The sequence below is a fragment of the Pteropus vampyrus genome, unplaced genomic scaffold (genome assembly GCF_000151845.1).
Source record: "Pteropus vampyrus isolate Shadow unplaced genomic scaffold, Pvam_2.0 Scaffold1, whole genome shotgun sequence".
In the NCBI taxonomy this organism is placed as follows: domain Eukaryota; kingdom Metazoa; phylum Chordata; class Mammalia; order Chiroptera; family Pteropodidae; genus Pteropus; species Pteropus vampyrus.
In genome coordinates, this window is record NW_011888782.1 from 34,942,699 (window position 1) to 34,948,642 (window position 5,944).

Consider the following 5,944-nt stretch of genomic DNA (forward strand, 5'->3'; position numbering starts at 1 on the left):
ACCAACGACAGCCTCACTCCATTTTTTAAACAGGATGGAAACAGAAAGTTGACCTTGTTATGATGAATTCCAGATAATTCTTTTACAGCTCTTTAAGGGCTAAACTTGCCAGGAAGCTTCCTGAAACAGAGTCCAGGTCTGTGGCTAAACCTCTTGTTGTCATTTAAGCATTTGTCTGATGAGATTTTCAGGAGTCTTGAAATGTAGAACAGGAAGGAACTTAAATATTATTGTCCTTATTTTATTGATGATAAAACAGAAGGTCAGAGTAACTTGCTCATTTATTTATTCATGAATTTCATTGTCATTCACAGGCTTGATGCTCTATTAGATTCTGTGATAAAAAGCAAATAAGTCATGGCTCAGTCTAGATTTCAAAATTTTAGAGTCGTTTCTTTCGGTGGATGATGGAGTGGAAGAAACACTGGATCTGTTGTTATAGGATTGGATTTAGCTTTGATTCTACTTGTGGGCTGAATCCACAATTCATCATTAGTTTTTTGAGGCCCTGCTCTGTCAGGCATAGGAGAATACAATGTAAAGAAAACAGATAATGCCTCTGCTGTTACTCAGTTTATAGTCTAATCCAAGAGATGGTCAAAAGGAAGCAAACAAAGAAAGAAATGAAAAATTACAAATTGTAAAAATAAACAAGGGAAAGTAATAGAAAACTAGAGAGTAGGTTCCTCATTGTATGGTTTCTCTGAGATATCATTGAAGATTGTTGACACCAAATGATGAGAAGGATCAAGCCAGGGCTAGAATGTCATCTGGTGTCCAGGTTGTGGCTTAGAAAAGTATGCTGACCAGAGCAAGGAGGGCCGAGAAAGCCACAGCATGGAGTTGAAATTTCATTTTAAGAGCAATGAGGAACCATCGAGGAGTGTTAAGTAGTGGAAGAGACACTTTGTGTTTTTAAAAGGACATTCTGCCTGTTGAGTGGAGAATGTAGGGGTGTGCAACATGCAACAGGGAGGTTCTCTGCAGTAGCCCAGGTGAGACACTGAAGTGGATGACAGTGACCATGGTGAAGAACAGTGCATGGGTTGAGATATTTTGGGGAGCCATATACCAGGACTTGCTCCTGGAATGAATGTGAGAAATGAGGGAGGTCATCAAAGATGATATCCAGGTTTCTGGCTTTAAAATCAAAAGAATAACAATGCTGTTGAATTCACTAGAAAATTGAGGGAGGATGGGGAGCATATTAGAGTCTTTAGAGGTCTTATACAATGAAAATATCACATTGCTTTCTTTCTCTATATAATAGAAAATAAAAACAACACTAATAACAAATGAAAAGATGTCTAATCAAGTCCTAACCCTGATGACTACTTAGTTTTATTTTAAAATATTAAATATTCTTTCTTTGAAATTTTTTGTTGGTACTTTATCCAGAAACTTGGTTTTCTCATTCAATTATCAAGTCCTGGGAAAAATCTAGAGTTTTATTTTGGTATGTTGAGATGCATGTAAAATTGCTAGGTGATGTCAAGTAGGTAGTTGGATATACAACTGTGACGGCTTAGAGGGTGGAAACATTACATAAATTTGGGACTTGTCAACATATAAATAGGTTTTAAAAGCTACATAAATACATGCTATCACCAAAAGAAAATGCATAGAGAGAAGAGATCCAGGTGAATTGCTAACTTTTAGATGAGGAGTAGGCAAAGGACATTGAAATGGAGTGGATATATTAGGATAAGACAATGTCAGGGAAACTAAGAAAAGGGTAATTCAAAAACAAGACAGTATACAGTGCTGTCAGCGCTTCTAAGTGGTCAAGTCAGATGATATTGGAGAAGTGATGTTGCTGGTGACTTTAGCATGAAGGAGTTTGAGGTTATTGTTGAGACTATAGTAGATTGAGAAGATAATGGAAGGTGAAGAAGTAGAAGCAATGTGTGTAGAAAGTTTTTATAATTTGTTTGGCTGTGAAGGAGAAAATAATATTGGTGCAATAACTGGAGGAGACTATTGGGTCAGATGTGTTTTACTTTTTTTAAAAGTTGAACGATAATAGTACAGCTTTGAAAAAGAGGAATTTCCCAGCAGGGAAGAACGTTTGGTCATCAGAAGAAAGAAGAGATAACTAAAGGAGCAAAATTCTTGAGAGAATGAGAAGGGGTGTAATTCAGAGCAAGAAAATCGAAGAAGATGGGAGACTTCCTTTCTGATGCTTAAAAATAGAAAGAACATATCTTAAAATATTTATCTTTGTGCTTCTCCCAGACAACATTTTTGTATAAAATCTTATCCTTGATGAGAGCATGCATGTTGCCTTCAGATATAAGAATGTTATAGCTTAAAGGGTCAAAAGGGAAGATAAAAAGAATACAGAATTTATGTCAGAAAGATGCACCTGGAGTGAGTAGATGATGAACTTGAGCTTGAATCCAGGAAAGGATTGAGGCCTGAGATGTCTGTTAGTAAGAGACAAGAGAGGAGACCTCAGAAAATCACGTAGAAGAGGAACAGGTTAAAATTAGGAGACTGTAGAACGCCCACTAATAGCCAGTATCAAAGAGTTTTGTGGAAGCCTAGATGACACCTAGTAATAATGATAACTCACATTCATTAAGTACTTGCTATGTGGAAGGCATTGTTTTAAGTGCTTTTATACATAATAACTAACCTATACAGATTATTTAATTTCAACAACACATGAAGTTGGAAGAATTATTTCTCCATTTTATACATGTGGAAACTGAGGTAATAGCACTTTCCTAAAGGCACACAGCTTTAAATGGTGTCAGAGAATCAAATCCAGGCATTCTGGTTCTAGAGTCTCATTCTAATCACTATTGCAAATGTGTGTAGACCATTTCTTAACAATAGAGAGAATCTCTGCATGATGGCCAAGGAGTAACCACATTAGCCATTCTTCTTTTTATTGTTGGTGAGGACTTTCTATCAAAAGTTACATATATGACATCTGGATGCCAAAGTTGAAGACTATGGGGACAGAAAACACTAGCCAGATGCTCTTCAGATTCTAGAAATGTAGGTTGGTATTGCTTAAACCACAGGTAGATTAAAATACTCTATACAAAATCTTCTGCTTTAAGTTTAACCAGACAGGATCTGATCAATTCCCCGCTCCTTAAAACTCTTTCTGGTTAATAACTCTGGCCCAAAAAAAGAAAGAAGAAAGCTGAGACCAGGCCAGGGGAAGAAGGCCAGGGCACCTTGGAAATGGGTATCAGCCAGCGCTAGCCAAAGTTTAGATACTGAGAAAGTGAGAGGTAAACAAACACAATTCTTTATTGCAGTTATACTCAGCTTCAGAAAAAGAGCTCCCCTACTGGCCTCCCAAGAGTTAACAGCCAAGATGTACCGGATTTGGTACTTGCCCAGAACCAAGTACCCAGAACCGATAAAGTGGGTGGCACTTTATTGTGTTGTGGGGGCCAAGAGGCACATAAGGAAAGGTTGGGATAAGGAAAGGGCGTAGAGTCTGTATTCTGGGGGTTGGGAATCTTACCATTAAATAAGGAAAGGGGAAACAGGTCCATGACCAAGACTTTTTCAACCTTTTCCAGGGCAATTCACACCTGGTTATGGTACTAGTGCTCTTTCCTTCAAGGCTGGTGGAGCTCTAAGTGAGGATTATTGAAAAGGCAGAAAGAGAGCAGGCATTGAAACATTGAAGCTCATTGGCCCTAACTGGCAGGTACATGAAGATAAGAAAAATATTTTAATGAGAAACAGGAAGATTTATATAAAGTTAATGTTTAAATTTCAGGGCTTTCATTTTCATGCATTCCCTTCTCAAAATTAGTGGGGTTTTCTCTGGAGATGCACAGAGCCCAAGCTCGGGCCACTTCCCTAGCCTGATGGTAGTCCTGAGTTCTAGGTGTAGCCAGTGCACTGTCAAGGCTACCTCCATCTCTGGCAGGTCCCTGACAACAACCTGCTCCCATGGACCCTAATGCATATTGGGGCCCGATCTTTGATCCCAAGGAGAAGACCATAGAAGATTCACTCCTGGCTAGGGACCATTATGACCCACCTAGAGGTGGGGAGGGTCAAAATATGTGGATAAGACCACAGGCTTGACTTCTAGTGCAGCTGGAACAGAAGCTGTGCAGCAACTGAGTCTGAGGCCAGGCCAAATGAGACCAGAAGGCTAGAGTTCTCCCAAAGGCTTGCACATGGGCAAGAAGCATCATCTGAACAAGAAACTGGGTAGAGGTGGAGATGAAGCATTAACTCAAACGAGTTGTGAAACTAAAAGAATCTTTATTAAATTATCAAAAATAAATAAACCAAATTTTCATTAATCTAACTATAGAAAAAACTAAATTATTTTTATGCTTACTATGGAAATTAATATAGAATTATTGTCAAAGGAAGAGGTGATCAAATAGAATACAGCCCAAAAATGCAGAAAAAAATATTATAATGGTGTGTCAGATAAGTAATCAATAATAAAAGTACATTTTGGATTTTTGGATTTTTTGATACGTCAATGTTCTCTATTTCAGGTGAGATGGTTCAAATGGGCCTGGAACATCCACTTTCATGATAGTTCAAATCATGTGGCTGGCAAGTTGGTGCTGGCTCTTGGCTGGCAGCTCAGTTGGGGCTGTTCAACAAGGAGAATCAGTTCCTGTCCTCCTGGCTTTTTTGGATTCTCGCTCTTCCTCACAGCATAGTGGGAATTCTAAGAGTAAGTGTTCTAAGAGGCCTGAGTGAAAGTGACAAGGGTTCTTATGATCTAGTCTTACAAGTCCTAGAATGTCACTTATGCTTTAGTGAATTGATCGTCAAGTCACTAAAGCAGGTCCACATTTAAGGGGAGTGGAGTTAGACTTCACCTCTCAATGAGATGAGTAGCGATTCCAATTTTTTTGTAAAAGCAAGTCCAGTAGTGTCAGCAGCAGGCATACCTTGCATATTTAGGTGTGCTTTTCTTCTCATGTTTATTTGCTGCTACTTAAAAGAAAATGGACATGCTGGCCAAACAGAGGTATATGCCATAACCTTTGCTTTTCTAACTAGAGTTGCATTCATAGTATCTCCCAAATGAAAGCCAAAATATTTGGATTTTGAAGATTTCTCAGTACCTCGTAAGGGGATGGAGAGACTAAGAAGAAACTTTTTAAGACAGGAGAAAAGTTTGGCTTCTTAAGAATGAGAAATATGTTTAGAGTGACAACAACGAATAGAATAAAAATGACCTATATGCTTCCCAGAAACACTGTAGAGAGGTTGTAAGGTAAGAAACTAAATTAAATCCATATGTGACCATATTAAAGAATTTTCACCAGCAGCATTATTCCCAAATCCCAGAGCCTTAGGTATGGTCTAGCATGGTGGTATGAAAGAACTCCACCCAATTCCATGGACTACGTGCTATGTTTTATAAACTAGGACCCTGTCTCTTGGGTTCGAGCCACCTTGGACTGTCTTCCAAGAAGAAATTGGAGGTCATACCTGGACTTGAGAATTAAGAATAATCAAATACCTATGTCTGAGGAGTACCAAGAAAAAAATTGACTTCATTTGTCCTGTGTATGAAAGGGGATGGAGTATCAATTTGAAACCATGTCCCAAAGTGTTTCCAGAGCCTCTGCCGGTTTTCAGTGTTTAATGGAGAAGGTAATTGGGGGATATAAATTACCTAGAGGCATTTATCTATTTAGATGACATAATCATTTTTGGCAGGATTCTGGAAAATCCAGAGCAAAGACATTTTTATGTAGGAAGAGCAGACTTGATGATATTCCCTGATCAGTATTAATGCCGACAAACCTTCATGAATTGAGTGTTTAAAGTCTAGGAGAGTTCAACTTTCCTTCTTAAAAATGAACTTACTTATTTTCCAGCATCTCGACAAGGTGAAATCTAGAAAGCTTGTTTGGAAACAAAGAGAAAGAACAAATTTACTGTGGGTAGTGAAAGAAGAAAAAGGAAGGAAGGAAGGAAGGAAGGAAGG